This window comes from Globicephala melas, chromosome X, assembly GCF_963455315.2.
Source record: "Globicephala melas chromosome X, mGloMel1.2, whole genome shotgun sequence".
Classification (NCBI taxonomy): domain Eukaryota; kingdom Metazoa; phylum Chordata; class Mammalia; order Artiodactyla; family Delphinidae; genus Globicephala; species Globicephala melas.
In genome coordinates, this window is record NC_083335.1 from 104965927 (window position 1) to 104992064 (window position 26138).

Sequence of the window (26138 nt, forward strand, 5' to 3'; positions counted from 1 at the left end):
AAAGATGTCACAAAAAAAGAAAACTACAGGCCAATATCATTGATGAACATAGATGCAAAAATCCTCAACAAAATACTAGCAAACAGAATCCGAAAGCACATTAAAAGGATCATACACCATGATCCAGTGGGGTTTATCCCAGGGATGCAAGGATTCTTCAATATACGTAAATCAATGTGATACACCATATTAACAAACCGAAGGATAAAAACTATATGATAATTTCAATAGATGCAGAAAAAGCTGTTGACAAAATTCAACACCCATTTATGATAAAAACTCTCCAGAAAGTAGGCATAGAGGGAACCTACCTCAACATAATAAAGGCCATATATGACAAACCCACAGCCAACATCATTCTCAATGGTGAAAAACTGAAACTATTTCCTCAAAGATCAGGAACAAGACAAGGTTGCCCACTCTCACCACTATTATTCAACATAGTTTTGGAAGTTTTAGCCACAGCAAACAGAGAAGAAAAAGAAATAAAAGGAATCCAAATCAGAAAAGAAAAAGTAAAACTGTCACTGTTTGCAGATGATGATACTATACATAGAGAATCCTAAAGGTCCTAAAGATGCTAGCAGAAAACTACTGGAACTAATCAATGAATTTCGTAGAGCAGCAGGATACAAAATTAATGCACAGAAATCTCTTGCATTCCTATACACTAATGATGAAAAATCTGAAAGAGAAACTATGGAAACACTCCCATTAACCACTGCAACAAAAAGAATAAAATTCCTAGGGATAAACCTACCTTAGGAGACAAAAAATGTGTAAGCAGAAAACTATAAGAATCATGCAAGAAATTAAAGATGATACAAACAGATGGAGAGATATACTATGTTCTTGGATTGGAAGAATCAACATTGTGAAAATGACTCTACTACCTAAAGCAATCTACAGATTCAATGCAATCCCTATCAAACTACCAATGGCATTTTTTCACAGAGCTAGAACAAAAAATTGCATGCAATTCCATTTGTATGGAAACACAAAAGACCCTGAATAGCCAAAGCAAAATTGAGAAAGAAAAATGGAGCTGGAGGAATCAGGCTCCCAGACTTCAGACTATACGCCAAAGCTACAGTAATCAAGACAGTATGGTACTGGCACAAAAACAGAAGTACAGATAAATGGAACAGGATAGAAAGCCCGGAGATAAACCCACGCACATATGGCCACCTTATCTTTGATAAGGGAGGCAAGAGAATCCAATGGAGACAAGAGAGCCTCTTCAATAAGTGGTGCTGGGAAAACTGGAGAGCTACATGTAAAAGAATGAAATAAGAACACTTCCTAACACTGTACACAAAAATAAATGCAAAATGGATTAAAGACCTAAATTTAAGGCCAGACACTATAAAACTCTTAGAGGAAAACATAGGAAGAATGCTCCAAGATATAAATCACAGCAAGATCCTTTTTGACCCCCCTCCTAGAGAAATGGAAATAAAAACAAAAATAAACAAATGGGACCTAATGAAACTTCAAAGCTTTTGCACAGCAAAGGAAACCATAAACAAGACCAAAAGACAACCCTCAGAACGGGAGAAAATATTTGCAAATGAAGCAACTGACAAAGGATTAACCTCCAAAATTTACAAGCAGCTCATGCAGCTCACTATCAAAAACAAACAAACAACCCAATCCACAAATGGGCAGAAGACCTAAACAGACATTTCTCCAAAGAAGATATACAGATTGCCAACAAACACATGAAAGGATGCTCAACATCACTAATAATTAGAGAAATGCAATTCAAAACTACAATGAGGTACCACCTCACACTGGTCAGAATGACCATCATCAAAAAATCTACAAACTATAAATGCTGGAGAGGGTGTGGAGAAAAGGGAACCCTCTTGCACTGCTGGTGGGAATGTACATTGATACAGCCACTATGGAGAACAGTATGGAGGTTCCTTAAAAAACTAAAAATAGAACTACCATATGACCCAGCAATCCCACTACTGAGCATATACCCTGAGAAAACCATAATTCAAAAAGATACATAATTCATGTACCACAATGTTCATTGCAGCACTATTTATAATAACCGGGACATGGAAGCAACCTAAGTGTCCATCAATATATGAATGGATAAAGCAGATGTGGCACATACATACAATGGAATATTACTCAGCCATAAAAAGAAACGAAATTGAGTTATTTGTAGTGAGGTGGATGGACCTAGGGTCTGTCATACAGAGTGAAGTAAGTCAGAAAAAGAAAAACAAACACCGCATACTAACACATATATGTGGAATCGAGAAAAAAAATGGTTCTGATGAACCTAAAGGCAGGACAGGAAAAAAGACACAGACATAGAGAATGGACTTGAGGACACGGGGAGGGGGAAGGGTAAGCTGGGACAAAGTGCGAGAGTGGCATTGCCATATATACACTACCAAATGTAAAAGATAGCTAGTGGGAAGCAGCTGCATAGCACAGGGAGATCAGCTCCAGGCTTTGTGTCCACCTAGAGGGGTGGTATAAGGAGAATGGGAGGGAGACGCAGGAGGGTGGAGATATGGGGATATACGTATGCATATAGCTGATTCACTTTGTTATACAGCAGAAACTAACACAACACTGTAAAGCTATTATACTCCAATAAGGATGTTTAAAAAAAAAAAAAGATATTAACCTCTAAGTTGTAAGAGGACCCAGGGCTGAAAAAGCTAATCTATCACTTAGATGTTAGCAACTTACTCCATAGAATCGGACTCATCAGCTGTTACAATAACTCACACAGGTTAAACACAATGACCTTTGGAAAGCTTCTTTCTCAGACCAAACTGTCAACTCTCTTCCTTGAAAGATGTCTCTATCTAAAATGGTATCTCGAGTTCCCAACTGACTCCACCCCACTCCTACTGACATACTAGAATGCAGGAAGACCATCGTAGATCATTTCTTGTTGTGTCGGGTGCTTTTTGAAAGAAGGAGCAAGACTGGCAAACAGCAACTGAAAAATCCATTAAATAGATCTTTCAACAAAATGCAGAATAAGCTTGAAAAATAATGAGACCATTGCTGAATGAGGCAGATGGCTTGGCAACCCTAAAAGACTAACATCAAACAAACATTCATTTGAGTCTTCATCTAGCTTCACTAAATTAGTATGTGAATTCAAACATTTGTCTTTTGATATTTCTTTCCTGGTGATGGGAACTATGTGAGTAAGGACCACTAGCAAGAGAGGAGGAAATGCTAGCCAAAGAAAATGGCACTTATAAGTCATGCTGACACTCAGCCTGATAGGGGTATAACAGAATCTATTGGAGACCTTTCATCTATACCTCAAAGGCCTAAGGACATATTTGAGTTCTCCTCTCATGTGTAATTATCCATAATTATTGCCCCAAGTTTTTCAAACTTTGCCACCACATTCTTTGGGCATTGCAGTAGAATCCTTGCCATGCTATTGGTGAAATGATCTTCAAAGATAGTCGCAAACAGGAAACATAGACTTACTCTATGAAAGTTCATAAAGGGGTGGTGATTGAGAGGAGAAAAATCTCTTGCTAATCGCATACCTAAAATGAGAGATACAGTCTTATTAAAAACCACAGCCCTCAAAGAGTTTACTAGTTAAGAACATCAGACCTTGGTCACCAAACCGTACAAAGCCTATACTGAAGATGTGTATGTGTGTCCCACAAGATTCACTTAGATTTTCTACTCAAAGAACAAAAATTTCAACACACTGAATATTTATAGGAGACCATAAAAGCAACTTAGCAGTTAAAAAAGGAAGCCACTACAAAGGAAAGGATTTGCAATTCACTCTGGAAAAGTCAATGCTAATCTCTCTTTTAAATGACTCACTATGAAAATAAAAGATGTTCAAAATGCATCAAAAGAATATGTGAGCAGGATTAAAGGCAAATTTAAGAGTGGCTTTATTCTCTTTTCAGTGCTGTCAGTCAAAAGTATTCCTGTGGTACTAGGGAAAAATTACCTCTCTAGTCATCCCAGAGAACTCATAACCCTAATGAGAGGAAATGTGATGATTTGTAAGCATAAAATACTGACACATGATGTGAGGCTGTCTTCGGTGAAGAAGTACTTCCAGTTAGACAATAACTGAACCATTCCAAGAACTGGAAGTACTTCCAGTTAGACAAGAAGGCAGAAAAACTTTACAACCTTTCTTCCCAGTATCCAAGTAGACTCCATATGCTAGAATCTAAGCCAAAACCCCGGAAACACTCACCGGGGTGTACAGTATAGCCCAAGAGCGAAAATTCCCTGGAAGGAAATACACGAAAATCTTACTTTATAATAAAAACCCTCCAGTAGGTCATGAATTAGCCTTTAACAACTTTCTACAGCTTCCATATTTTTTTATAAAGAGCATATGTTAACTTCATAATCTGAGAAACTACTTTGCATCTTTCCAAAATGTTAAGATAAATTATAGAGAGAAATTCTTTAAATTGTTTTCCCTATTTGCCAGTTAGGTAAATTAGGCCAGCTTCTACCCTGAGGCTCTCACATGAAACACCCTTTCCCAGTATCACTTAAAACTGCTATTTCTCTTCCTTTTAAACCCATGTGACCTGTCAAACCAAGAAGTTGTTTCCCCATTTTTTTTTTTTTTTTTTTTTTTTTTGCGGTACGCAGGCCTCTCACTGTTGTGGCCTCTCCTGTTGCGGAGCACAGGCTCCCGGACGCGCAGGCTCAGCGGCCATGGCTCACGGGCCCAGCCGCTCTGCGGCATGTGGGAAGCCCCTAAAAGTTCTTCTTGAACCTACTCTATCACTTTTTATCATCCTGTTCCTTGCAGATATTTTCAAGTTTCTTATTCATGTCTAAAACAGGGCTTACCTGGTGGTGCAGTGGTTAAGAATCCGCCTGCCGGGCTTCCCTGGCGGCGCAGTGGTTGAGAGTCCGCCTGCCAATGCAGGGGACACGGGTTCGTGCCCCGGTTCAGGAGGATCCCACATGCCGCGGAGCGGCTGGGCCCGTGAGCCATGGCCGCTGAGCCTGCGCGTCCGGAGCCTGTGCTCCGCAATAGGAGAGGCCACAACAGTGAGAGGCCCACATACCACTGAACAAACAAACAAACAAAAAAGAATCCGCCTGCCAATGCAGGGGGCACGGGTTCAATCCTTGGTCCGGGAAGATCCCACATGCCGCAGAGCAACTAAGCCCGTGCACCACAACTACTGAGGCTGCGCTCTAGAGCCCGTGAGCCACAACTACTGAGCCCGTGTGCCACAACTACTGAAGCCCACATGCCTAGAGCCTGTGCTCCGCAACAAGAGAAGCCACCGCGATGAGAAGCCCCGCGCAACGCCAACGAAGAGTAGCCCGCGCTCGCCGCAACTAGAGAAAAGCCCTCGCACAGCAACGAAGACCCAACGCAGCCAAAAATAAATAAATAAATAAATATATTTTTTAATGTCTGAAACATCTTTTGCATATAGAGTTATTAGTCAAAGTCTAAAATTACAAAGGGTTTCTTGCTTTAGCTCTATTTCTTAGGGAACATCGGACCAATAAAGGAGTTAATAGATAAAAGGTTTTTCCTCTAGATACCAATTGTGTTACATCGATTATAATGTAAAATTCAAGTGTATAGAAATTCACTTGACAGCTACTAAACAAGACAGCATGAACAAGAGTAATATAATATATACTAATTTCAGTGGAGAAAATAAATGTTTGTGGGATGGGGGAGTTTAAAGTGGCATTAAATATAAGTACTACTGTGAGTACTGTTTCACTGTAAGTTCCCACTGTGCTTCACACAATGCTCAGCACACAGTAAACAGTCAAGTGGTTTAGTGGAAAGAACAGGGGATTAGGAGTCAAGAGGCCTGGATTCTCGCTCTAGCTTCACGACTATGTAAATGGACTATGTATCCATTTCCTCATCAGTAAAACAGGAGTTGAATCTACCTCGCCTGATTCAGAGGCCTGGGTGAAGATAGAACGAATGAGAATGAACACTTTATTTAAATTATAAAGCAGTTTTCAGTTCACTAATTTGTCCCCTCATATAATCCTGATATGGAAAGAAAAACTTTATTATAAAATTGCATCTTATTGTCACTAAAATCCCCCAAGATCAACAATAATCAAATTCTACCTGTTTCTGTAAGTACATTTTGGGACCTGAAATGGTTGGGTATTAAAGCATCAAAGATATTTGAAGGGCTGCTCTCCAAGTTATTTGAAATTCTTAACACAATTTTAAAAATTCCCTCTTGTGGGAATCAAGCCATAGTCGTTCAGGGTTTTCACAACTGGGACACCTTATAGGACACCAAGCAAGAGCTCTGTTTCTTCTGCCAGACCCCCACTGCAGAAAGTTACAGCCCCTCCCTTGCCTTACAGAAGAGCAATGCTGGAAAATCCAAAATAATTCATTTTTATTCCTACCCAGAGTGATAAAAGGACACTGGGAAGAGTAAGAGTGAAATATAAGGACACAACTTATAGGCTGATGGTCAAGTAGGTCAGTGGTGCCAAAGCTTTGAAAATACTCAGAACATACCAAACCACACAAAGCTGGTTCACTTTACACCACCGGTCAACAAACTTTTTCTATAAAGGGCCAGAGAATAAATATATAAGGCCTTGCAGACCATGCAGCAACCGTCACAGCCATTTAACTCTGCTTTTGTAGTGTGAAAGCAGTCATAGGCAATACACAAAAACATGTTCCAATAAAACTTATTTATGGATGCTGAATTTTGAATTTCATATAATTTTCAAACATTATGAAATTTTTCATATACTATAAAAAGTTATTGTTTTGATTTTTTCAATAATGTAAAAACATAAAAACCATTCTTAGCTTGCAAGCCGTACAAAAACAAGCCACAAGCTGGATTTGGCCCACAGACTGACCCCTGTTTTAGACAAAGAAATCGCATGAATTTAGGCCAGGCTCCCCAGAAGCAGATCTGAAGAATCAGTGTACAACTAATTTATTAAGGAAGTCCTGCCATGGGAAACCAGTCAAGGAGAGGAGGAAGCAGAGAACAGGGAAGGAAGAGAAATTGTAAGTCAGCTGTCAAGATGGCCCCCAATGGTTCCCACCTCCTGGTATTCACACCCTTGTGTAGTCCTCTCCCACAATGTACCAGGGCTGGCCTCTGCAATGGAACATGACAGAGATGACGGTATGCCATTTCCAAAATTAAGTTATAAAAGACTGCTGATTTTGTCTTGGGCTCTCTCTCTGTCTCTGTCTCTGTCTCTCTCTCAGTAGCATTGGAAAAATGCAGCTGCCAAGTCTTGAACACATTCAAGCAGCCCTGTGTAAAGGTCCACATGGCAAGAAATTGAGGTCTCCAGCCAACAGCCATATGAGTGAGCTGGGAAGCAGATTCCCCAGCTTCAGATGACTCTCAACTCCAACTTTATGAGAGACCCTGAGCCAGAACAACCCAGCTAAGCCACTCCCAGATCCCTGACCCTCAGAAACTGTGTGTTAAAACATTTTTGCTGTTTTCAGATGCTAAGTTCTGTGGTAATTCGTCACACAGTAATCAGAATTCCAAAGCCATGCAAGGAGGTAGTCTCTGGTACCTCAAGGGGCTTCTGGAGTTTAAGTTCTTCCTCAGAGTTGCCTTGACCAGAGAGACAAGGGAGCTGGAGCTTTGAAACTCTACCGCCCATCAGGTAAGAGCCACCCCAGGGGAATATAAACTCCCAGGCACCTCCACCTCTCTGCATGCGAGGGACAAAAGTGGGGGCAGTCCACAGAGAATAAGCCACAGGTGCTGTTTTCGTAGCTGAACGTTTAAAAGGTTTCTCTGGATCTGGATACAGCACTGACATTATCCACTAAAGCCCATTTTTTTGGATACAATTGACATATAACATTGTGTAAGTTTAAGGTGTACAGCGTGTTGACCTGACACATTTACACATTACAATGTGATTACCACCAGAGCCTTAGCTCATACATCTCTCACATCACATAATTAGCATTTCTTTTTGTGGTGGGAATGATTAAGATCTAGTCTCTTAGCAACTTTGAAGTTTATAATACAGTATTGTTGTCTATAATTACTATGCTGTGCATTAGATCTCCAGGACTTATTTATCCACTAGTTGCAAGTTTTTACTCTTAAACAACATGTGCCCAATTCCCCCACCCCCTCAGCCCCTGGTAACCGGCATTCTACTCTCTGTTTTTATGAGGTTGGCTTTTCTAAATTCTATGTATAAGTGAGATCATACAGTATTTATCTTTTTCTTGTTTGACTTATCTCACTTAGCACAATGCACTACTGGCCATTTTTATGAGTTTTTCAAATGTACAGATACATCTTTAAAGCTAAATTTGAGTGTACAGGTTTGCAACATGTTGTAAATGAAATTAACTTACCAACAAGGCTCAGCATTCCAATTTCACATTCCCTACGTGTCCCAAAGACAAGCTGAACATTAAGAATTCTCACCAGAAAAATTAGGTATTGATGCCTTTAGATAATCTAGCATGAAGACAATCAATAAAATCACTCTGTCAGTTACAGATGTTAAATGATGAAAGACAGTATAAAGCTCTTTACTTGGCCACAGATATCAACTTTACCAGGTACAGCGTTCTAGCCTCTAAATTCCTACATACACTTAGGACAGTATTATATAAGTTTATAATAAATCCTTCAATAAATAACAAACTAAGGACCTGTTCCCTAACCAATATTAAAATTTTAAATCAACCCTGGCATTTTTTTTAAAGAAAAACTGAAATAGTGACCCCCTCTAAATCTTAAATATCCTTCCTCATCTCTACAAATTATCCCGCTTTGCTTCTCATTTATAAGGAACTCAAACTGGACCACAGAGCTCGGCACAACTGTAATCTTGCCAAGCACTGATCATATCCGGTCCTGACTGTGTTAAGCTGTCACAAGGGCAAAATGAAAATAGATGGACTTAGCAGGGCTGGACAGCAGAGCCACAGAGCTGTCAGGACACGGCTCTGGTAGGTCAAAGCTTAGGTGCCTAGGAGTCTGCAAAATACAAAGGGATGCTGAAGCACAGGGAGGGCGCCAGTTCACAGAGACCCCTTTGAGATCCTTCTCCATCTGCAAGCACCACACGCGCATGCGCGCGCGCGCGCGCACACACGCACACACACACACACACGCACGCACACACACGCACACACACACACACACTGTGCCGGTCATTTTCATTTTCTATTTACCCTCAGATCCATATCTTGTTCTTGCCCTGCTGTGCTCCATATCACAGAGAGGCTGACCCCTGCAGGCCGATATCTGCAGTCAACTGGCTTCCGGCTTGTTTCAGCCAATGGGAGGCACAGTCAGAAGACTGGAGGGTAGGAAACAGGGAGAAGCCAGCCATCTTCTCCCTAACTGTCTCTTTGCTGCAAGGCAGCAACTGTGTCTTTATGGCTCCAGCTCCAGTGGAAAGCCCGTATCCCCTAGCTCCTACCAGGGGCCCTCAGTTTCTGTGCTCTGATAACACGCCTGATTCCTGCGGCCCTTCAGCCAAGGGGTGAGAGCAGCTTCCTCATGTTGCTAATTTTCGTGTTGCCTCACAATCCCCTATTTGGCTTCTCAGCTCTTCCACCTCCTGTGTAACCAACTCCCTGTGTTGATTTTCCTCTACTTGAAATACTTGAAGTGGTTTCTGTTTTCCTGACTGTACCCTCATCCACATACTGGACATGTCTGGACTCAAATGTGAATTTCAACACTGGTATGTGGGTTTCAACAAGCAAACTATTCTTATGAATTCAATATATATCAAACAAGGAAGCAACAAGCTGTTTTTGAGCCCCAACTATGTATGTGCCTGCCACTGTGCTCGACACAACAGCTGGGACAGAGACTTTGAGGATTGCATCCACTACCCAAAAAGCTTTTGAGAACAACTCACTTGCCGTTTCTGGGTGAGGTCTCCAAGGTCTCCTTCCTGGAGGCTGCAGCTTTCCTGAGCTTTGTTCTCACATCAGTATTCGCCTAAGCTCTTATTCCTATACCAAACCACTTTATTCCCAAATTATCTAGAATGGCTCTGTTTTACTGACCAATTCCAGATTAATACACCATATAAGTGTATTTTAAGTATGCTGTGTTAAAACCTAGCCAAATAGTCTGCCATGTGAAATCTGAGTTGTCTTTATTCCATGTTCCTTCTTCCCTCAAAGTAACTAACATTATTGAAGCTTATTCTGTAAATTGTCCAGCTCAACATCATTCCAACCCTTTCTTGTCTCCTTTTACTATAAAGTCAGGACTGCTGAAAGCTCACCTTCTCAGACTCCCTCACATCTAGGGGTGACCATGTGACTCAGTTCTGTCCAATCAAACACAAGTAAAAGTCAACTGGTGCTCCTTTCCCTCTCCCTTCTTCCTCTCGTCTGGATCTCCCTCAGTGCTCAAAGTGAAACAGCCATTGGTTATGATGGTACAGCAGGGAGAGAAGAAGAATTTTATTCTTTGATGGTGTCCTCAAGCTGCTTTCTCCCAGACTTTTGAAGCATTAGACAAATAATCCCAGTAGTTTTTTAAAACACTGTTTGTCAGCCTCTCTGGGATTTTTCTGCCAAATGCAATCCCTAACTGATACAATTATGTATAAAGAAGAAACTGTGCTATTTTTTAAAAATCAGATTCACTTAAATTTACTGAGTCTCAAAATACACTCCCTGCTGGGTAAAAGCCGTGTGTGTCTTCTAATTTCTCCACTGTAATCATTATTTAGAACAATGCGTCTTTCACAAGCATGAAAATAACTTTCTTTGCAGTTGGAGTTTACTTTACAAAACAGACATGTTGCTAGTAAAGTCAACTGAAAAGTTAATTATATTTTACACCAGAAAAAGTTACTATTTAAATTAAGCTGTTGGTGAGTATTTTTATAATGGAAACACTATTTTAATTTATCTTAAATCCAAATGTTCAAATATCAGCTTAGCTTTACCCAAGACCTGAATATATGACTCTATCTTACAGGTTTTCTTATTGAGCTAAGAATTAAATAGAAGTTTTCTTCATAAAGGAATATCACACAGGTAAGTACACGTGGAGGTGTCCAAAGTCTATAGCAGTATAGATTTTCCCACCTGAGAGGCTTCTCCAGCTAAGAAGCAGATGCCACATACTGCTGGAGGCCCCCAACTGGCATCGGGGAGCAGCAATTTCTCCTGCCCCTTTGGTTTTGCCATTGCAGTAAGTTGTAGCCCACAGAGGCTAGGGAGAGTGCAGACAGGGATGGTGCTGTTGGTGTCTCATTCTTTGATTCTCCATCTCCCACTTCCTGGGCATTCGTTTCTCTTCTTGATAAGCCAGCAACCTACTCTTTGATAGCATCTTTCATATGGAAGACTGCCCAAATGATATACGTCCTGCTTCACTAACAGGAAGCTCTTCTCCACCAAGCGTTACAGGAAACGAGAAGAAAAGGAAAAATTACACCAAAAGTACACAGTGATTTCCCCTAATACTAGGTCCAGTGCCTATTATTTCATACTTGGACCACTGCCAAACTTTTTAGCTCATCTTCTTAAATTCAGACTCTTCCATTCCTTATTTCAGCCATCGTAGTCTCAAATGATTCTTCTCTGAAATGGTACATTCATCAAGATCTGTTTGTTCAAAAGTTTTCTGTAGCTCCCTGTGATCTACCACACCAAACTTCAACTCTTCTATTTGGTTTTCAAAGCTCTTAACAGCATTCCTCCTTCTAACCGAACCACATTTATTTCCCAATCCAGCCAAAATATACACTTGTCTCTCTTGGATCATTTTGTATGCTTTGGGTTGCAATTTTTTTTTTTTTTTTTTTTGGCTGCACTAGGTCTTAGTTGCAGCACATGGGATCTTCGTTGTGGCGTGCAGGATCTTTTAGTTGTGGCATGCAGAATCTTTAGTTGCAGCACACGGGATCTTTAGTTGCGACATGCGAACTCTTAGTCGCGGCATGTGGGATCTAGTTCCCTGACCAGGGATCGAACTCGGGCCCCCTGCATTGGGAATGCAGAGACTTGGCCACTGGACCACCACAGAAGTCCCTGGGTTGTAAATTTTAAAAAAAGGAAATCTACACAGTTCCATTGGCTCTATTAATTAAACAAGTCTGAAGTGACAGAAATCATAGGATTGACTAATTCAGTGTCTTCACAACATCATCAAGTACCCTGGTTTCTTCCTCTCCTCTCTAACATTCCAGGCCCATCAGCCCACCCTCAGCAAGGAGCCATCCTCAGGATCACACCCCTGTGCTCACGGCATCACATGCAACAATGTCCAATGCAAGAAGAGAAGGCATTTCTGCCTCTTGTTCTCTTTTCAACAATAAGAAGAGCTTTTCCAGGGACTCCCCTGGTGGTGTAGTGGATAGGACTCCAGGCTCCCAATGCAGGGGCCCTGGGTTCGATCCCTGGTTGGGGAACTAGATCCCACATACATGCCGCAACTGGGAGTTCACATGCTGCAACTAAGGAGCCAGCGAGCCACAACTAAGGAGCCCATGTGCTGCAGTAAGGAGCCTGCCTGCCACAACTAAGATCCAGCACAACCAAATAAATAAATATTAAAAAAAAGAAGAAGAGCTTTCTCAGAAGTCCCCACAATGTCCCCTCATGACCCCCTGGCTACTGTATCATGTGTCCATGCCCAAACTTGGCAGGAGGAGAGGGACCACCATGGCTGTATAAGGGAGGGTAGAAAAAAACTGCACTCTTCCAGCCAGGAAGAAGAGGGAATGACTGTAGGATAGGCAACCACAACACTTACAATACCCCAGTTCGTTTTTATCCCTACGGATTGCCCTCATTCCAATGTTTGTGCCTTTGTTCTTGCTTTCAACATCCTAAGCACTCCCTCCTCCTTTTCACCGTATAAATGCTTCCCATTCCTGAAGATCATGGAAATGTAAGAAAGAGAGATTGACCCTGAGAGATCAAATAGCCAAGGTAACAGCCAGGAAGAAGCCAAGCTGGGGTTAAAACCCAGAACTTTCTAACCCCAAATCACGTGTGCCCCTTGCACCCTCTAAGAACCCATCTTCTCTGTAAAATCTCCAGTTGCCAAATCATTTTCCCAATTTTGACTCGACCCCATGCAATTAACTTCCTTCTCCCCCAAATTCCCATGATAATAAGCAAAGAAATATATAAAATGGGAAAATCTATAGCAACCCTAGGAGACATGGAAGGGTAGCATATTGTGTAGATGGGACTGGATTAAGTAAAGGATTTACCAGAGGGCTAACCCCTGGGGAATAATGGATAGCATTTCACAGAAGCTCTAAATAGGAACAGGTAGGCAGTGGGCCAAATGGGAAAGAAAAAACGCAAACATTTCTAGAAGTATACAAGTACTTATTTATGGGGCAGAGAGAGACCAGTGGACATCACTGCCAGCTAGGCTCAACTTGGTGAAACAAAGGGGCTAAGAAAAGCAAAGGCACTGCCCTCGAAGACTGTTAACAAGGACAAGCGTGGTTTTGGAAGAAGTGGGGCAGGACTCACCATTCGTTACAACAAACATGAAGGAGAAAATACTTAGCCCAGCAGTTCACTTCCCTGCCCCATGTCTGTCTCCCTTATAAAACACTCTTTCTATTCCTTTCAGTCAAGTGAAACCACTATTTATCGAAGTAAAACAATACAAAACACAATCTTTTCCTTGTATCTTGGATTAAACTATTTAAACTGGGACCCGAACAGTCTCTGACATGTCAATCCCAGGAATGGTTAAGCATAAATATCAGGAAGAACAAATAGAAAACACTTACTGAATGGAGAGAGAGAGCGAGCCAGCAGTTCAACTTATAAAGACCCTCTAAGGATTCAGAACAAAAAAGTTTTAAGGGACTTCTTTTTAAAAGTAAAGTAGAACAATATAAAAATCTGTCATTTGGATTTAGAATAAAATTTGAAATGACATTTTATTTCTAAAAACAGAACCACCCTAAGGTCAGGAAAGACTGCTTTCAGATAAAAAATATACTGGAGCTAGACAGCCTATTGCAGAAAACTAAACTAGAGAATTAGAATGAGTTTGATAAATTTTCCTCAAACTCAGAAGAAATGGATAAAAAGATAAATGCCATGGGAAAATGCAGGGGACGTGGAGGATGAATCTAGGAAACTACATATCTGAACTATAAACCAGATGTCATTTGGCCCCCTTGCTCCTTGGGCATCTGGGTGTAATTAGCTTGGGCCCTGCTATTTCCATGACCCATGAAAGGCCAGTGCAATCCCCTCAATTTCTATTCATTAGGAGTTTAAGCTCGCAGTGCCCTTCTGGCCCAATTTCCATATTTTGTCTCATTTCTTGCCACATCAAACTGGACAGGATTCAACCCCTTTACCAGCTCCACCAGAAGTCCACTCAGTAATATATTAGGATATTTGAAACTTATCATATGCCTTTTCAATGCCTTCCTCCCCTTTTTCCTTCTCCCATCTCTGTTCCTCATCCCTACCCTTCAAAATTGCACTCATTCATTCATTCAGTAAGTAACCACTATGCTGGCAAAACAACAGTGACTCAGACAGGCAAGTCCCTGCCCTCATGGACCTTACATTCTAGTGGAGGATACAGAAGACAATTAACAAATAGATAATGTCAGATGATATATTAGTTGTCCAGGGCTGCCGGAACAAACTGGCACAAACTGGGTAGCTTAAAACAACAGAAATTTATTCTCTCACTGTTCTGGAGGCTAGACGTCTGAAATTAAGATGTCAGCAAGGCCGTGTTTCCTCTAAAGGCTCTAAGGAAGAATCCTTCCTTGCTTCTTCTATCTTTCGGTAGTGGCCAGCAATCCTTGGCATTCTTTGCATGGTGGCACTCCATCTTCACAAGGCCTTCTTTCCCTGTATGTCTCCTCTGTGTCTCTGTATCACTCTCTCTTAATAAGGACACCAGTCATTGGATTCAGGGCCTCTCCTAATCCAGTACAACCTCATCTTAATTTGATTATGCCTGCAAAGGTCTTATCTCCAAATAAGGTCATATTCATAAGCACCAGAGGTGAGGACTTTGTTATGGGGTGAATTGTGTCCCCCCAAAAAATTCATATGTTGAAGTCCTAACCCCCAGTACCTCAAAATGTGACTATATTTGGATATAGGACCTTTAAAGAGGTAATTAAGGTTAAATGAGGTCACTGGGGTGGACCCTGATCCAGTAGGACTGTTGTCCTCATAAGAAGAGGAGATGAGGACCCAGACACATGCAGAGGGAAGACCATGTGAAGAAAGAGGGAGACGATGACCATCTACAAGCCAAGGAGAGAGTCATCAAAAGAAACCAACCCTGCCAACACCTTGATCTTTGACTTCTATCCTCCAGAACTGTGAAGAAATAAATTTCTGTTGTTTAAACCATCCAGTCAGAGGCATTTGTTACGGTAGCCCTAGCAAACTAACACAGATTTCAATATATCCTTCCAGGGGATACAATTCAACCAACAATTCAATAGGTAGTGATAAATGCTATAAAGACCAATAAAATAAAAAAGGAAGATAGTGAGAGGGAAGGGGTGGGCAAAGGAATTCAGTTCTCCCCATCTCTAATCCCCAACTGGCTTACCCAAAAACTACCGAGGTGCAGCAGAACAAAGAGCTCTTTATATAACTGGATCTACTTTCCTTGGAAGGTAACTGGAGGAAAAAATAGCAAAGAGTTCTGTTAAATGACACAGACAATTATTGAGCACTTATTGTCAGGCAGTATGCCAAACTTTAACTGCATGTTCTCATTTAATCCTTACAACAACCCTATGTATTGAGTACTATTATTTTCTCCATTTTACAGATGAGAAAACAGAGAGTTAAGAGGGCCAGGTGACTTACCCAAGTCCAAATATCTAGAACCTAGACCCTCTAACCCCAAAGTCCCCCCTCTCAACCACTATGACATACCACCTCCTCTTTATGTATAGGTTATAAGTGAGAACTTGTTATACAGAACTGCTCTTTAGGATCAAGAATTTCTTTCAAATGTTAAGAGTACTGTGTAACTGCATATCAGATATATGTATGACTCACCACAGCGCTCCCTGTTTTCTGTTTTCAAATATGAAAGGAATTAATGGAAACACTTAAGTGTCCTTTCTTATTACAAATCAATTTCTTTTAGCCATGGAGAAAGACCCAAGGATCCATGTGTCCTCAAAGTCAGGGCTTCTCCAAAGACAAGTTCTTTTTCAGATACTTTGCCCTCCTGTGACAAGGTGATCCCAGACACAAGTCCTCACCACACTCTAAATTCACTGAGGAGCTACTGCTGGAGGTAGATACCTTCAAAGTAAAGATTTCAATAATCAATTCCATGTTCCCCAAAACACACTTATTAAACAGCTTAGACTGAAACAGAGACCCTAAAAATGCTGCTCGCCTAGGGAATTCTTCAGCTGATTGCATTACTGTGCTACTGAGGAGGGTGAAAGCAGACCAGGGAACACTAAAGTCCCTGGTGTAGCACATGCTCTTCAGGAAACACAAAGCTAGGTCTTCTAAGGAAGACAGTCACTCCCAAAACAAGACAAAATAGAAATCCTGTAACAAAGACCTGGAAAATGGTCCCACCGCCATGAAAAATAAGAGTCATAATTAAAACAAAGGGAAAGGAAAATCCAGGCAGAGAACCTCATGCTGAGAGGTGATAGAGCACCAGTCAGTTTCAAACTGGAGACTGGGAAGAGTGACATCTATTCCCAACCCTTCCCACTGAGTAACATTTATAGCTATGACTTTCTTGCTGTTTGTAGCATGCCTTTATAGATGTCTTAAGAATATCTCCAAATAGAAAAGGGCCTGTTGTTTTGGCTTCTTTACCACTAAGCTATTGATACTTTAGGGGAGTAACTGAACTTATCAGTACTAACTCGTTTTCTCCGTGAACTGGTATCCCCCAAAGATAAGTGAGTTTTCAGGGCATACACAAAAGTAACTGTAAATCCAGTGCCTAAATCGCATCTGTAGTTCATCAGCCATTGAGGGAGAAGGAGGCAGCCTAGCTGTAAGGCATTTCCTCTGGCTTACATTTGTCCTTGCCTCATCTTATACACACGCATGCACATCTTGCAATTTGGCATTTTTTAAGAACGAGGACAAAAAAGGGGGGTGCATTTTTGCAAACTAACAAGTGATCTTTCACCAAGAGAACTGCCATGATCGGTTTGCCTGCAGTGGAAAGTTGCTTTCATCCCACACAGTCCAGCTGTTATTCTCAGGTTGCTGAAATAATGAGCAACATTAAATAACAGAGTCGAAATCAGCCACCAACACTCACAACCCCGTTTGGTCCAGTGCAAATTAGAGCGTCATACAGAATGGCGGTGTTCCTTTCGGCCAGCGCGCCCATCCCTAGCACCCACAGTATCCCCCTTTAAGCACTATCAGGTTATTAGGGCAGCTGGGAGAGCATGGGTCAGTGTTCCCCCAGCACTTCCTGCCAGGAGAGGAAAATTAGTCTTAGTCTTACAACTGTCTGATGTTTTTCTTCATGCCTCAGCTGCAAAGTGGCCAGTATCTGAGTTAGTGAAACAGCACTTCTTTCAGACTGCACCTTTCATCCAGACCACTGTTAAGAGTCCCACGCTCCTTCTAGCCACGCGACCAGTCTTCTTGTCACAGTGAGTTCACTACCATCATTCAGCAACTATATCTTAAGTGCCTATTATGTGGCAAGCCCTGTGCTATAGGTTAGGGCTAAGCATGTTACCATCATCCCTAACCATATGGTCCCTGATCCTCAGAGAGCTGACCTTTCAGAAGGAGAGATGGCCAGTCAGACAATCAACTACAACAACATGGACTGTGTGGTAAACAAAATGAGGGTGGCCGTGGAAGCACATACCCAGGGCAGCTCACTTCTTCTACCTAACTGGAGAGGAGGCTTCTCAGACAAAGTGCACCTAAATTGAGACCCGAAGGATGAGTAGGAATCATCAGAGGAACACGCCTCTTGCCTGGCTGGAGGTGTGTTCCAGGCAAAGGTAACAACATACATGAAAGTTCAAAGGAGAAGGAGTACAAGTAGGTTGCTGTCATTAAAAGAAGTTCGCTGTGTCTGAAGCCTGGAGTTCAAGGAGCCATGGCTCACTATGCTTCCTTGGACAGCTCATTCTCCTACGCTGTATAGCACCTGCTTCCTCCAACTTAACAGTGTCCCCTAATCCAACATTCATCACCTCCTTAACTCTCACAACATGATACCACCTACTATTTTATAGACGAAATAGAGGCCACTAGACAGAACTCCCTCAACTTTCTGCTACCAAACGCAGAAGCCTACGTACATCTGTGTCCATCTGAGTGCTTTCCCCAACCTGACCCTTTACAGTACATTTGAGGCCAATTCCTTGATGCTTTGGATCCCATTTTCCTCCGGCCCTCCGCAGAAACCTACTTTTTCATTATTTCTTCTTTCTCTTACATATTCAGGCTCCTTCCTCAAATAGACCATATCCATAAGTTTTTAAACATGCTCAAGTTTCTCCCATTTAAAAAAATATTTCCTTCTATGCCATATTCTCCAAGTAAATAGTGACCTATCTCCATCTTCTGCTTCTTAGCAAAAGTTCTCCTAAGAGTTGTCTATACTTATGATCTCCATCTCTTCACCTCCTAGCTATTCTCCAATTCATTCTAACCTGGTTACCACATCTCCACTCCACTATGTGGCTCATATTAAAGTCACCAATGACGTCCACGTTGCTAAACCCAAAAAGGACATTTTTCAGACTTCATCTTCTTTGAATCTCAAGAACATTTGACACTGTGATCCAATCAGTCTTTTAAATACTCTTCGTCCTCGGCTTCCACAACACACTCCTTTCTCCTGTTTTCATCTTACATTTCCATTCATTCCTTCTAAGTCTCATTTTCATACTTTATCCTCTACCGAGCCATTCAATGTCTGAGTTTTTCGAGACATAATTCGGGGCCCTCTTTTCTTCCCAGTACTCTCTACGTAAAATCATAACCATGACTTTGATTATCATCTTTATGCAGCTAATTCATAAATTTATATCTCTAGCAGGTTCCATAACTACATATACACACATCTGCCTACTTGACATTTCACTTAGTTGTCTCAAATGCACCTGAAACTCTAAATGTCCAAACTCAAACTCACAGCCTCCCGTGCCCTTCCTTCTGCACACAGACAGACACTCAAACATGGTCCTCTTCAGGCATTTCCTACCTCAACAAATGGTACCACCATCTATTTTCTAAAACCAGAATTACAGGAATCATCTTTTGCATTTTCCCTTCATTCCCTGCTTCCAAATTATTACTGAATCCAATTAATTTTGCCTCCAACACATCTCTTGAAACCATACCCTTCTCAACATTTCGGCTGCTTCCTTCCTAATTCACACTATCACCATCTGTTAACTAAACTATTACAGTGATCTACACACTAACCTCACTTACCTTGCTCTGTAGACTGATCTTTTCAAAACTCAAATCAGGACTTCCAGTGCCAGCCAAGTTGAAGTAGGCCCACTGTAGTCTCTCTCTCCCAATGATTATAACTAAATACTTGTAACACAGTGATTATAACTAAATTCTCTGGATACAAAAGGCAACTTTCTGAGGACTCTGCAAAGTAAACAAGAGCAAGGAAATTTGGGAGAGAAGTCAAAATTTGAAAAAGCAATCCATATGATAGTGAGTTCCCACATATTTTTCCTCCTACCTCCCCCAGCTTTGACACCAATTACAAAATTATGCAGTGTATGCAAGCAGCAAGACCTCTGGGAGAAACCCTATATTCCTGACCAGAGAACCAGGAAAGGCGGTGCTTGCAAGTGGAAGAGTATAGGAGAATTCCTACATAGTTTTCTTTTTTCTCTCCTTGCCTTCCTCTGTGAAGGATCTCACTCATGGAACTACACATTGGCATCACAGACAGGCAAAACTCCAAGAGAAAGTCTGTCTTTCTAGACAGAGGAATTTTAAAAGAAGCCTGTGGTGTAAATACTGTGAAAAAAATCCTTGGTTTTTCCCTCTCTCTTGCTCTCTCTTCTCACCACTTTGTCCCAAAGGCAGTTGTAATCACACAGAAATGCATGGCAGCAGCACAGGAAATTAAAACTTCTGAAGAAATGCTGCCTTTCTGGCCAACTGACCAGAAAAGAGGGGCATCTGAAGTCCACAGAGTATGGGAAGAATCCTGGAAAGGAAAGAGCTGGAGAAGGGAATCCCTTAAGTCTGTGTATAAACCCCTCAGCTGTGTATGTGTGGGACATACCCAAAGCAGCTAGGATCTAAAGGACTTGAACAACATTATCAATCAACTTGACCTAATTGACTTATATAAAACACTCCACCAAAAACCAGCAGATAGTACTGTACACCTATTATAATGGTTAAAACCAAAAGCTTCTTGACATTGGTCTTGGCAATGATTTTTTGGATATGACACCAAAGTACTAGCCACAAAAGCAAAAACAAACAAGTAGGATTACATCAAACTAAAAAGCTTCTGCAAAGCTAAAGAAACAATTGACACAAAAAAGAGGCAACCTATGGAATGGGAGAAGATATTTCCAAACCACGTATCAGATAAGAGTTTAATGTCCAAAATTTACACGGAACTCATGCAACTCAGGAGCAGAAGACATAATCCAATTAAAAAATGGGCAGAGGACCTGAATAGACATTTTTTTCCCAAAGATATACAAATGGCCAACAGGAACATGAAAAGATGCTCAATATCACTAATCATCAGGGGAATGCAAATCAAAACCACAGTGAGATATTTCCTCACACCTATGTGGATGTCTATTATCAAAAAGACATGGTGTAACAAATGTTGGTGAGGATATGCAGAAAAGGGAACCCTTGTGCACTGTTGGTGGGGATGTAAATTGGTGCAGCTGCTATGAAAAACAGTATGGAGGTTCCTCAAAAAACTAAAAATAGAACTATCACATGATCCAACAATACCACTTCTGGGTATATATCTGAAGGAAATGAAATCACTATCTGAAGAGATAGCTGCACTCCAATGTTCACTACAGCATTATTCACAGTAGTCAAGACACAGAAACAATCTAAGTGACCACGGACAGACGAGTGGATAAAGAAAATGTGATACACACACACACACACACACACACACACACACACACACACACACAATGGAGTATTATGCAGCCATAAAAAGAAGGAAATTCTGCCATGTGTGACAACATGGATGGACCTTGAGGGCATTATACTAAGTGAAATAAGTCAGAGAAAGACAAACACTGTATGATTTCACTTATATGTGGAATCTAAAAAAAGCCAAACTCATAAAAGCAGAGAGTAGAATGGTGGTTGCCAGGGGCTGGAGGGTGGGGGAAATGGGCAGATGTTAAAGGGTACAGACTTGCAACCAGTAGATAAATAACTCCTGGAGATCTAATTCACAGCACAGTGATTATAGACAACAATATTGTATTATACACTTCAAAGTTGCTAAGAAAATAGATATTAATTGTTCCCACATAAAAAAGAACTGATAATTTTGTGATGTGACAGAGGTATTAGCCAATGCTACAGTGGTAATCACATTGCAATATATAAATGTGTCAAATCAATACAGTGGGGAGATGTTGGTCGAAGGGTACAAACTTACAGTTAAAAGATTAATAAGTTCCAGGGATCTGGAACAAATTGTATGGTGACTATTGTTAACAACACTGTATTATATACTTGAAAGTTGCTAGTAGATCTTAAATATTCTTACTACAGAAAAACTGTAGTTATGTCAGGTGATGGATGTGTCAACTAACCTTATTTTGGTAATCATTTTACAATATATATGTATATCAAGTCATCACGTTGTACACCTTAAATGTATAGAATGCTATATGTTAGCTCTATCTCAGTAAAGCTGGGGGGTGGAGAATGGCTAAAGCAAAAAAACTGACAATACCAAGTGCTGATGAGCATGCAAGGCAACTGCAACTTACATACTGCTGGTGGGAATACAATACAGTACCACCACTCTGGAATGGCAGCTTCATGTAAATATACACTTACCATAATTTCTCTAGTTTAAGAGCAGGAGTGGGGCTGAATGAGTCTTAGAAAAAGACATGACATGTAGGGTCAAAGAGGCTAGAAGGTTTAAGGTGTTTGTGGATGTTTTGAAGCATCTGAGTAGAGATGAACAAGAAGACAAGTGTAAATAGAAGAAAATAAAAGACCAGGTTAAGAGCATCTTCCACACACGTAAGGAAAGTGAAGAAATTTACAGTTAAAGAGGTGATGTCTCAGGGATCAAAATCAAGATCTTTGAGTTGCAGCCATAAAAAGAAACGAAATTGAGTTATTTGTAGTGAGGTGGACCTGGAGTGTGTCATACAGAGTGAAGTAAGTCAGAAAGGGAAAAACAAATACCGTATGCTAACACAGATATATGGAATCTAAATTAAAAAAATGGTTCTGATGAACCTAGGGGCAGGACAGGAATAACGACACAGACGTAGAGAATGGCCTTGAGGACACAGGGAGGGGGAAGGGGAAGCTGGGACGAAGGGAGAGAGTGGCATTGACATAATGACACTACCAAATGTAAAATAGCTAGCTAGTGGGAAGCAGCCGCATCGCACAGGGAGATAAGCTCGGTGCTTTGTGACCACCTAGAGGGGTGGGATAGGGAGGGTGGGAGGGAGGGAGACGCAAGAGGGAAGAGATATGGGAACATATGTATATGTATAACTGATTCCCTTTGTTATAAAGCAGAAACTAACACACCATTGTAAAGCAATTATACTCCAATAAAGATGCAAAAAAAAAAAAAAAGATCTTTGAGTTGACTAAGTCTTAAGATGATAAGATCCAAGGTGTATCGGGGCTTTGGTCTCAATGCCCAAACAGATATGTGTTCTGCTATAAGTTGTGAAAGCTCAGAGTTGCCTAGCTGGACATTTTCTTAGCAGAACTGATGTGACTAGTTCCTGCATATAGTTATAAATCGTCATTTCTTTGGCAGTCTTTATCCCATTTATTTCCTACCCTAATTTCCATTTTGTGTATGGAAGTGAACCTAAATATTTCTCACAGACTCATCAAATACATAGCATCTTCAATATATTATATGTATTTTATTTATAAATAATATAAATATACAACTGAAAAATGTCACACACATCATGACTTTCCCAAAAATAGAAGTTATTTTCTCAAGAGATATACATTATAAAAACAGCATCTTAAAGTAATTTTATGTCATTTCTTAATGGTACCAAAATCCTGTTTCTCTCCCAAAAATATTATGCTGTAACAGTTCTAAGAAAAATGATGTGATTGAATATGCTTCATCTTCTTAAATCTTAGTTTAACACCCTCTAATGTAGCAATTTTAAGTTCTAATTCTAAGTTCAGCTTAATAACTGCCATGACTAAAGAAGACATATCACAAAAATATGTACTTACAAATGAAAGAAATGCATCATTGCCCATGCTAACCAAATCATGATACTTGCTTTTGGTTCCCAGAAACCAATTATACACAATGGGTTCGGGGGCAGGTAGGGCAGTTAATTTCCACCCTCCTTAACACTAATCCATTATTCTTACAAACTAATCAGAATGTGCCAAATTTTTATATCTTTGACAAACTGTCTCAACTCCCACCAAGATTCTTTTTTGACAAAATTTAAAGGTATTAGAAACTTCTGTTCCCAACATGTGCATGCGTGCGTGTGTGAGTGATACTTATATGTGACACTGGTTTTCAATGACAAAAATCTCAAAAGGAAGGAAACATTCCCAAACATCTATTTCCAAAATGCACTCTCCATTACACAAGTTTGTTTTGAAAAGCAATTACTTTCTCGCATAGTGTTAAAACATCAACTTTATATTGAAGATACAGATTGTGTGCCTGCCTGTGGCTGAATAAATACAAGCAAGCCTTCTACTGTCAGATATGACTAGGCATCACTGCTCATACCCGACAATGAGGCTAAGGAAGAATTCACACAAGGAATATTAGAGTCAGCTCTGCCATTTTCTGATGGTTTGCTTGTACTTGCATTCTGAGTACTCGCTTAATCCTCAGTTTCTTGGCAGAATTCCTTTTAATCCATTTGATCCGTTTGGAGACCAATAGATCAATTAATATATAATATACTTAACATATACCATAAATCCACTAATCAGGGCACAAATCAACTGAAATACACAAAAGACTGAAATATGTGAGTGAGTCACCATCAAGCCTCCTGAATTCCCTTTGACCAAAGAGAACCCATAATCATCTCATATATGAAATGAATAGATGCATCTACATCAGCTTGTTTATTACATAATAAGAAAGCCTAATTTCTTTCTTATTTTTATATAAAAACAAATAGAAATAGAAACTAAATTTTTGCTCCACAAATGTTCCCTCTCTGGGGCACACATTCCACTATGGAGAGATTCATAAAATATAAAACAGCAAATCCATTTAGAGAAACTTTTTACAACCAATAAAATGATATGATAGAATAATAATTAAATATGGGGAAAGAAAATATACCATTAGAGTGAAAAGCAGTTTACCGATAGTAATTTTCATATAGGTGGGACAAAGGAAATATGTTTATATATAGGTGAATACAGTCAAAGAAAAGTTACTACAAGCATACACACCAAAATGTTAGCAGCAATTATCTCTGGAGAATAAGACTATGGGTAATTTCTACTTCCCTGCATGTTTTTCTTTTATATTTTCCAAAATGTCTTCAATCATTTTCTAATCAGAGGAAGACATGTTACTTTCTACCCCACTATTTCACAAGAAGTATGTGTTACCTTGTTATTTTGTAACAAGATTGTTATGAAACATGATGACTATACAGTATCCATTCCATTCATTCTTAAAAAGGTTGATAGTTCACTGAGTACCAGGCGCTGCTCCAGACCCCAGGGGACACAACAATGAGCAGAAACAGACTCTGTTCCTGCCCTCATGAGGGAGAGGCAGACAGTAATCAATAGATTAAAAACACAATACAAGTAAGAATTATGAATGGAGAGTATACAGTGCCATCAAAATCCAAAAAGGGAGACCTAACCTAGAATGGAGGAAAAACGATACTGCCAAGTATGTGGTGGATGTCCAGACCTCTTATTTAAAACATTTTAAATGAAAATGCTGTAATTTTTCATTCAAAACCAAACTGTAATAATCTGTGGGTTATTTGTAGTTTTCTATTATTTATATCTCTGTTTCCTTCTATTAGGATGAATAGTAAACAGTTGCTTGAACTTTCCAAAGTGTCAGAAAATGAGAAAACTGGGGAAAGAATACGTCGGCAAAATCAAAAGTATACTAAAACAATCTCTAAGCCCTCCACAAGGTGAAAATCAAAAGTAAACTTTTAATCTAACCATAAGAAATGATGAAAAGAGAGAAATTCTAACAGAAGTAGAATTTCTAGTGAGCCACTCCCTAGAGAGATGGGTCCCATTTACTGTGTTTCCTTGGTTACCACTAAAAACCGGTGAAAGACATTTGGGAACAGTCAGGTTTAATGGGAAAGATGTGACAAGATTGAACTTACCTCAGATAGAGTTAGACAGATACTGTCAATTTCATGGTCCTGCCCTTCCCGATTTATACATTTCACCAATGTGCAAATGACTCAAAAGAAAGATGCATACAAATCTGGCTTCTATACTGCATTCCCCCAAATGCTAGACAAATATAAATTAATGAGATTACCACCTCATCTGGTTTTCTAATACAGCTCTCCTAAGGCATTTTGGAGGGTCAGTGATTTTTCAATTCCTTAAATCATTTCTGCCAACGCTGCTGCTTACGATAAATTGCTAGAAGCCTAAGTCTGCCATGTTCCTTTCCTTGATGAAAACGCAAATCTTTCCAAACATTGATTTTATCATTGTAAAAGCAGAGTATACTGTCTGGCATTTCGTAAGGCTCTGAGTCACACTAGATAATGGGAATTTTAAAGAGAGACGCCACCACTTTGCCCATCGTTATCATTTCTTCTGAAGAAATGAAATGGTCCTGAACAGTGCACCAGATCACACCTGGGATACACCAAAGCTACTGGTCATTCTTTTAAGAAGAATTCATGATTAAGAGCCCATGTGACAGGCAGCACTGTGACACTGTAGACAATTGAGTTGTTGAATTTGGGGGCAGAACTGAATG